Here is a 9,381-nt window from a genome sequence, read left to right on the forward strand (position 1 = left end):
AATTTTTTAAGTTTTTATAGTATGTCAGCACTTCATTTTTTTTTTTTAATTTTTATTTTTTGGCCACGAGGCATGTGGGATCTTAGTTCCCTAAACAGGGATCGAACCCACGCCCCCCGCATTGGAAGCGTGGAGTCTTAACCACTGGACCGCCAGGGAAGTCCCTGCACTTCACTTATTTTCACCCACAAAAAGCGTGGGTACTTTTATTGCCACTTTACGAGTGAGGAAACGGAGGCTCGAAGATGCTGAGTTAGTCAGTAGCAGAGCCAGAGCAAACTCTTCTGTTCCTCAGGTCCCACAGGTGTATTTTCACAGGGCCCCATAGAATTCAGGCCCCGGGTTTGGGAGCCTCAGTGGAAGAACTTGCAGGAAGAAACCCCAGACCAGGGCAGGTGTACTGTCTCGGGTGAGGACCCGTTTTGGGGTCTGAAAGGCCCTCACAGTGTGCCCAAATTTTTACCGAAGAGGTTTACGAAGCAGGAGCTTTTCTGTCCGTCTTTCCCAGAAATCTGTACCCACTCCGCCACCCCAGCCTGCCTCCCCTCCCCACCCCCTTTCTAGAGAGGAGGACGGCTGCAGAGGTCCTAGGGCTGGGGTAGCTGTCCCTCCCAGCTCCCACTAACAAGCCTGCCACCACCTGGCCCTGGAACTGCTATCCTACGCTGTTTATGTCTGAAAGGAAACTTAAAGGTCTTTAGACCAGTGGCTTTAGAAAACAAAACAAAACAGAAAACCACAACTCTTTTCTTCAATGAAATCTTACCCAGAAACATACTATCTAAAATGAAGGGGGAAAACCTGTACAGTGTAGATGGAACAAGGGTCAGAGGCCTGGAGCCCATCTTCTCAGCCTCCCCAATGCTCTTCCTCACTGCCCTGAGGGGCCCCTGATCTAAGCCAACCCCTTCACTTGATAAATTGGGAAACTGAGACCCAGAGTGGTTAAGGGACCTGCCCGGGTCACACAGAGTCAATGGCTCAGCCCGCCAGCACCCCATCGCTTGGTCCTGCAATAACATGAGACCATCCCTTCCCGGTCCACCTTCCTTCCACCCGCACCCCCAGGCCCAGGTTGATGCCAGATCCTCGCTACTCTATCAATAGCCCTGCAACTGCTTCCTCCCTCCGCCTCTCTAAAGTTTCACAAACACACTGGTCGTGATGCTTATCACCCATTCAACACCTGCACCATCAGCCCCGCCCTATGGCGTAATGTGCGTCATCTCCCGGCCATCAGGGACCTTGCCTGAGTTCTCTCTGTGTCTCTAGAACCTGGACAGAGAATATGCATGTGCTATGCTGTCACCTTGTCTGTCGTCTGGTCTCCTTCCAGGTGATATTTCTGTGTAAGGGGAAAGGGGCCCTCTGGGGCTCAGGGGATGGTCAATGCTTCTTTCTTCTGGGCTGCCAGCCTTGACTTGGTCATCCTGCTCAGATGTCAACCCCCAAAAGAGGCCACAGCTCTGCAGGGGTGGTCCCCACCACCCACGTTGTAGCACAGCCTGGCTTCTGCCCTTGGCCTCTGACCAAGGCACGCGGTCTCCGTCCCAGCATGGTCAGTGCCTTCTACGGGATGACTGTGACCAGCATCACAAGGGCTCTCAGGTCTCACGATGGCCCAGGGAGAAATCCCCACTTTGAATGTAGGGAAACTGAGGCTCGGAGAAGAAAGGAGGCTTGTCCTCGTTTGCTCCACCAGCCAATTTAAGTCCCAGTTCTCCTGACTCTCAGTATCATGCTCTCTCTACCACACCACAAACCGTCACTCAATTCAAGTTAATAAATAGTTATTGACCATCTTCTATGTGCCAGGCGCTGGGCTAGATGATGCCTGGTCAGTTCCAGACCCCCAGTAAGACAGGCAAGAGAGGGGAATGGTGGGCACATAAATAGCCTCAGTCACCAGGCCTATGCGTCCCCGGGCCCCATTCCCATCCCACCCCCACCTAGATCTGGCCTCTTATTTTACTTCAGGAAGCCCTAGAAAATGATACTGACCTGGAGACAAGAAGAGAAATCCTTCCCCCATCCCCAGTCAAGAAAAACCACTAAAGAGTTCATAAATCCACTGAAGAATTATCCCTGCATCTTTTTCACATGAATAATTTTTAACACCTTAAGCAAAGGTATGCAAATGATTGACTCACTTCCAAGCGGTTCCCTTGGAAGAGATGACACTTATCCCAGGGAGGTTGCTTCAGCTCCACGGCATTTGCAGTCCCTCTTCAGAAGGACTTTGAGCTGCACAAGGAAATCTGCTTCTCTTCACCCACCACATTCCCTGACGTTGTCCTGAAATGACTTCTCACCATTTCAAAATCAATCTAGCCTGCCCTCCCAGCACTGATATTACCAACCCTTCAGTTTATTCCGATAATATGTAGCACTAGGAACCACGTCATCCAGAAAAAATAAACAATTACATTTCAAGAAAAGAATGTGAGTCTGCCTTTCCAGCCTCGTTTCTAATGCAATCTTTCTGCATTATAAAGTTTCAGCCTTCATTCCAGAGGTACAGCAACTGGAGAGATCTTAGTAGTGAAAGAGGCTCTGATCATAAATGGTAAATTGATTACTCCTCAGGGGACCAAAAAAATTTCTATAACCCAAGTCTTCTTTCATGCAAGGGCTGCCACAGGGAAAATGCAGCCATTAGACGTGAAAATTAAAACATAAAGACTCTTTCTCATTGTGAAAATGACTGCTTTAAAATATTAGGAACGGATCAATATTCCAAGAAGCTGTTTATCAGCAAGCAATTCAACTCACTCTGAACCAGGGGTGCTTCCCTAACTTACCCTTTTCGTGTCTCTTTTGTCCTGTTTCCTCTGCTCCCTTTACCCTGATGTGCCTGCCCTGTTTTCTCTTTTTTGTTGCTTGTGTTCCTACTTCCTTCCTTTTTTGCTCTTTCTCTCTCTCTCTCTCCCTCTCTGTTATGATTACATACTGGGCACTAGGGCTATAGACAGTCCTTGCCCTCACATACATAACTGCAATGCAGATTACAGAAGCATCAAAGAGGGAGCAATGACTGGAGATTGGGAGTCATTGAAGGGAGAGTTTAGGATTCTGATAGCTGACATTAATAGCTCCAGTTCACCCATCCCTGAATCCTTGGCCACATAACTTTGCCTTCCATCTCTGACTCTGGGTTCAGCCATCCAACTTGCTTTGGCCAATAAGATATTAGGAGGCATGACACAGGCATGAAAAGAAGCTAAGGTATTGGGCTTGTTCTCTTGTGCTTCTCTCTTTGTCATGAGAAGGACATGCTCAGCTAGCCCACCGGTCCCTAGCAGAGAATAAAACGCACACAGAGCAGAGCTGCTCCAGTCAATGTGGCCCAGGCAAGACCAGCGCAGAACAGAGCCCCCAGCTGACCTGCAAACACAAGAACAAGCCCAGGCTGTCCCATTGACACTGGAGTGAAAATATTAAGCCACTGAGTTTTGGGAGTGATGTGTTACACAGTAACAGCAAGCCGATGAAGCTCCCATAACCGTTTCTGCTACCTGCCTCTGTCTCCAGTGGAGCACATCCCGGCCCCTTCAATGCCCTGAGGACTGAGCTGCCAACACACACTTGCTTTCTCTCTTTGTTTTGGGGGATTTACATTCTTGTTCTGAGCATGTTTCTGCCCTCAAGGCTCTGCCTATCTACCGAGGATTCTTTGAGGGAATTAGTCATGTCTTTCCATTTGAGGAGGAACCCTGGAAGTAAGAGACATTCCTCCCCCTTTCAAATCTCATAACGAGATCCATTTTTTCTTTGTAGAGAGTCAGGGTCATCTCTTGGTTGCCTTCTTGGGGGGACTTTGTAATCACTCCCAAGCTCAGATTCATCCTACCCTGGAACATTTTCTGCTCTTCCCTCCTGGGAAGGGAAATGGAAATGGGCAAAGGCTGGAAGGCTTAAATGAGCAAAACTGATCAAGTCAGCCTATTTGGCAAGTAGCCAGACCCCACACATAGACAGACACCACCATCCCACCCCTTCCTCTCTCTAGGAAACACAGAACAACTGAGAGTTGGTGAACCCACGACCAAGACCATCACCACACATATCACGAAATCAAGTGACCACAGACCTCGGAAACCACAATGACAAGGTAGGAAGTTTACTAAATATAGACCAGATTTGGTGTTGGTGGCTTTGCACTCATCGTATCATTTGATCCTCATAAAAATCTGTGCAGCACACATTATTATGCTCATTTTACAGATGAGGAAATTGCAGCTCGGGGAGGTAACTTGCCCAAGGCTCCAAACTAGAAAGTGGTAGAATCATTATTTGAGCACAGATCTGTCTCTGGGCTGAAACAAAAAAAGTAAAAGCCCTCCCCTCACCCGTTTCTTATCCAAATCTACTGACCACGCATCAGACTCACATGACATGCTTATTAAAATGCACATTCTCCTCTCCACCCCCAAACTTTCTGAATCAGTAGGGCCTGGGTGAGGGCTGGGACTGCGTTTTTGTTTTTGCTTTTGGCTGCATTGGGTCTTCGTTGCGGTGCGCAGGCTTCTCATTGCGGTGGCTTCTCTTGTTGTGGAGCACGGGCTCTAGGTGTGCAGGCTTCAGTAGTTGTGGCACATGGACTTACTTGCTCTGCGGCATGTGGGTTCTTCCCCGACCAGGGCTCGAACCCCTGTCCCCTGCATTGGCAGGCAGATTCTTAACGACTGCACCACCAGGGATGGGACTGAGTTTTGAATAAACACCCTAGGTGATTTTGATGCAGGTGGTCTGCGGGGCACACCAATAGAATCACTGACCTAAATCATGTAAAACTTGAGATTGCCAAAAGGGATATGGCATCCCTGCTTTTAAAAAGTCTGAACTGGTTGGGAAGTGTTCAGAGGTGACATGAAGGCTGTAGGAAATATACAACTCTGGAAAACATGGACAGTTATGATGAACACTGGAGAGAAGAGGTTTCTGTGATTCCTACTGTTGGAGGATGCAGAGGGAACGAAAAGTACCCACCAAACTGAGAAGGCATCTTGAGACCGAAAAACGAGGCAGGCAGTTCCAAATAATCAACACATCAGTTTAATGTAGGTAACTGACTCACAGGGTGGGATCAGGCAGAAAATGATCCAGAAGCATTGGAAGCTGAACCCAGCACCACCAAAGGGCCATTAGGACAATTTATAGTTAACCTAGGGCATGGGAGTAGGTGCTTGGAAACAGGATGTGCATTCCTAAGTTAAGATTTATAAATGAGTAACTAGCTACATGGGTGCTGGGAACACATCAGGGAAGTTTTCATCATTGTTTGGGGACTAACAGAGCATAGAGGCTACCTGGTCCTAATGATTATTAAACAGTATCTATTACATCCAAAGCCCTTGACGACAGAGAAGCGATTCACTGCACAGTAGAGCCCTGGGTAGGGTCGGCGGAAGGACAGGAGAAACTGTAAGTGCCCAAAATGGTATCGGTTCTGCTAACAGCCATCCACTTGCCAACTCTCCTTTGAAATAAGTTTGAGGTATCGTATTTCTCTCTTCTCTACTGAATTTGTAGAAATTACGGGGATTCAGTGTCTTAGTAAGCTTTGGCTACTATAACAAAATACCATAGATTGGGTGGCTTAAATAGTAGACATTTATTTCTCACTGTTCCGGAGGCTGGAAATCTAAGATCAAGGTGCCATCAGGTTTGGTTTCTGGTGAGAGCTCTCTTCCTGCTCTGGTGCCTTTTCCTCTTCCTATAAGGATACCAGTCATATGAGATTAGGGCCTCACCCTTATGACCTCATTCTACCTTAATTACCTCTTGAAAGGCCCTGTCTCCAACTACGGTCACATTTGGGGGGTGGTTAGGGCTTTAGGGTGGACACGATTCAGTCCATAACACCAACCATTGGACAGGCACCACTCATCTCTTTCCAGAAGTCTTTCTGGGTGAACATTATTAAAGCCTGTTCGTAGGAAAGGTTGCCAAACAGTACTAAGATCCTGACTCCTGAGCTCCAAGTCCTGGGTTTAAGTCCTGACTTTACTATTTACTAGGTGATTGACCTTGGGCAAATTGCTTAACTATAAAATGAGGGTAATAATATCTCTCAGGGGTTGTTACAAGAATTATCTAAGAAAATACATACCAAGTGCTTAGAACAATGACCTGGCACAAAGTAAGTCAAAATACATGTTGGTCACTCACATCACCACAAGCAGAGGAGACAGAGACAAGAAGTCATCGGGATTGGGATTTGGACACAAACGCTGTGTTCTGACCTGAGGTCCTTGGGACTCTGGACTTGGGATTGGTGGGCGTCCACTGCTTTCCTCTTCTCTTCCCGGCCAGACTTTCCCTCAGCCTTAACTGAGCATAATATGAAAGTTAAGTGTATGTGTGTTTATTCATGAAACTATATTTATTTTTTTTTCATTACCCATTAATAAAGCACGTGAATGTGGTACTTTCTGGGTCTCTTTCCTAAAAACGAATTCTCTAAAATGATTCGGGGAGTTCCTGGTGGCCTAGTGGTTAGGATTCTGGGCTTTCACTGCCACGGCCAAGTTCAGTCCCTGGTCGGGGAACTTAGATCCCACAGGCCCGTGGAGCAGCCCCCCAAAAGAAAGAAAGAAAATAAGTAAATAAAATGATTCGTATATGGTGCTAGACATCACCCACAGGTCCCGAAGTCTGTGGCTCTGCTGATTGAACAGCACGCACACAAAAAATTCGTTCCCTCTCCTCTGCTGCCACCATGTGGTCATATCGGTTATAACCAGCATTTCCACAGGCTTTGGCAGGGCTGGGAGCTTAACTTGAATTTGTTATCTGGGTCTCAGTGAGCATAGGTAGTACACCTCTGATTAAAAACATATAACACTTGACATATATACACTAATATGTATAAAATGGATAACTAATAAAAAAGATAAAATAAAATAAAATAAATAAAAATGCTGCTGGAAAAAAAAAACATATAACACGTCTGGAAAAGCTATATAACAGATAGTCTTCAACCTTATTGTGGTGAATTCCAGCCTACTCCAGCCTTGGGGATCCTCCCCACTTAAGCAGCAAACACTCACTTATGTCAACTCAGATCAGAGACTGGAAATGATGAGCCACACTCCCTGTCCCCAAAGACTTCATAGTCTAATGTGTAAACAAATACTCGGGCAACCACACATGCTGAAGATGGGGTTACCCTACAGGAAAGGAAGACAAGGTCATTCAAGCCACCGGGACTTTCACATCTCACAACTAAGGAAAAAGTTTACATTTTTCATTAAATTAAACCAAATATCAATACAGAATGATCGCGTGATGGCAACAGTAGATTCTTTAAAATTCATTGATTCATAAAATTTGAGAGCTCACTGTGTCTTAAAAAATCATCTAATGCAACCTCTCATCTTACAAGTGGGGAAACTGAGGCCCTGGGAGAGGAAGAGACTTATCCTAGGGCACACAGCTGGTCAGGGAGAGGGCTAGAGTTCGTGTTCACTGTACTCCCAATCGTTGCCACCCATAGCCGGACGTGGGTGACAGTGTGGGCGGGGGGTATAAAGGGACTTTGGGAGGAAGGACCTCTGTGGAGTCATGGAGGAAAGGGGGACGCCTCGGGGGTACATTGCAGGTCACAGCCACAGTCCAGACGGAAGAGGTTCTGACATGAAACACAGGCCAGCTTAGGAGACCCAGGTCTCCACCCAGCTTCATTCCTTTACTCCCTCTTCTTAAAATTCTCTCCCTGTTTTTCCTCCTCCAACCTTTTCTCTCCACTACCTTTTTTCTAATTGATCATTTTATTGACATTGGATCATTGTGCTTTCTCCACCAAGAACTAGCATGCATCATGGAAATAGTACAAATTTTGGAACTACACAGACCTGATTTTAAACCCTGCCCTGCCCACTAGCTATGCAACTTGGAATAGTTACCTAACTCTGCTAAGTCTTAGTTTCTTCATCTTTGAAAAGTTACTACTTCTTACCTTGAAAGGATGTGGCCTTCAATGAGCCCATATGTTCATTATTAAACACTCAATAATTCTTACCAAGCACCAAGCCCAGTTGTGGGCACTGGGGATGATAAAAACAGCATTTATTTAAAAAAAAAAAAAAAAGGGACTTCCCTGGTGGTCCAGCAGTTAAGACTCTGCGCTCCCAATGCAGGGGGCCCAGGTTCGATCCCTGGTCAGGGAACTAGATAGATACCACATGCCACAACTAAAGATCCCGTGTGCCGCAACTAAGACCCAGTGCAGCCAAATAAATAAATATTTTTAAAAATAATACAAATAAAAACAGCACTTATTTGAAGGCTGTGTTCTAGGTATTTTACATGAATTGACTTCTGTTACTCATCCCCACTCCTCGGATGAGGAAACTGAGGTAATGGAGGAGTTCAGATATCTTGCCCACAAAGCTGTAAATGTCAGCCTATTCCCAGCGTGAATAGAAGTTATACCATACATATGGAGGAAAATAAAGTCCATGCCTTCATGGAACTTTCATTCCAGAGGAAAGTGAAATCTGGAAAACTACTGAGGCAGTTTGTAATAGACAAATATTAGTTTCTTGTTCCCTCCCCCAAGTCTATGACCAAAAAGGAGGATCACATAAACAAAGAGGAAGAGAAGTGATCTGAATGCTGTCCTGTTTTTAACTCCTCCCTTCCCTTACTCAAATAAAAAAGGAAACCAATAGCAGTGAGCCCTTGTTTTGTGAGAGCTGCTGTCACTCACCTCAACCCACAGGTTGGTGATGCTCAAACTTGAACCAGCCTCAGAATCACTTAGAGGGCTTGTGAAAAGTGTGCTGAGCCACTCCCAGAATTTCCAATGCAATAGGTCTGGGATGAAGATTGAGACTTTGCATTTCTAACAAGTTCCCCAGTGTATCTCATGCTGCTGTTCTTGAACCACACACGGAGAACCACTGAACAACCCATGAAGTACTGTTGTTCCCATTGCCAAGGCGAGGAAACTGAGTTTCAGGAAGGCTAGGTGCCTCAACGGAAGCTCCACCACCAGTGAGAAACAGACAGTATTTGATCTGACTCCAAAGCCCGTGCTGTTTGCACTACCCCTGAGTTGGAGATTTAACACTCTAAGATTTCCCCATTCCATGTCTGTTGACTTTATCCTAGAATTTCTGCTCTTGAAAGGCGAAGTCAAGGTTCTGGGAGAGCATAATATCAATATATTTTCATCTCCAATGAGAACCAGTAGATGGCTTGTAAAAGCTTTTAAAATGTTTCTGTCCATTACCCAATAATTCCTCTTCTAGAAATCTATACTAAGAGAATGATCCAAAATATAGCCCAAAATACAAAGTGTTTTAGCAAAAAGCTAGGAATCTAAATATCCAATATTAAGGGTCTGGTTAAATAAAGTATGGCATATCCAAGTGA

Source organism: Balaenoptera borealis (assembly GCF_965194805.1).
Source record: "Balaenoptera borealis genome assembly, chromosome: 8".
In the NCBI taxonomy this organism is placed as follows: Eukaryota; Metazoa; Chordata; class Mammalia; order Artiodactyla; family Balaenopteridae; genus Balaenoptera; species Balaenoptera borealis.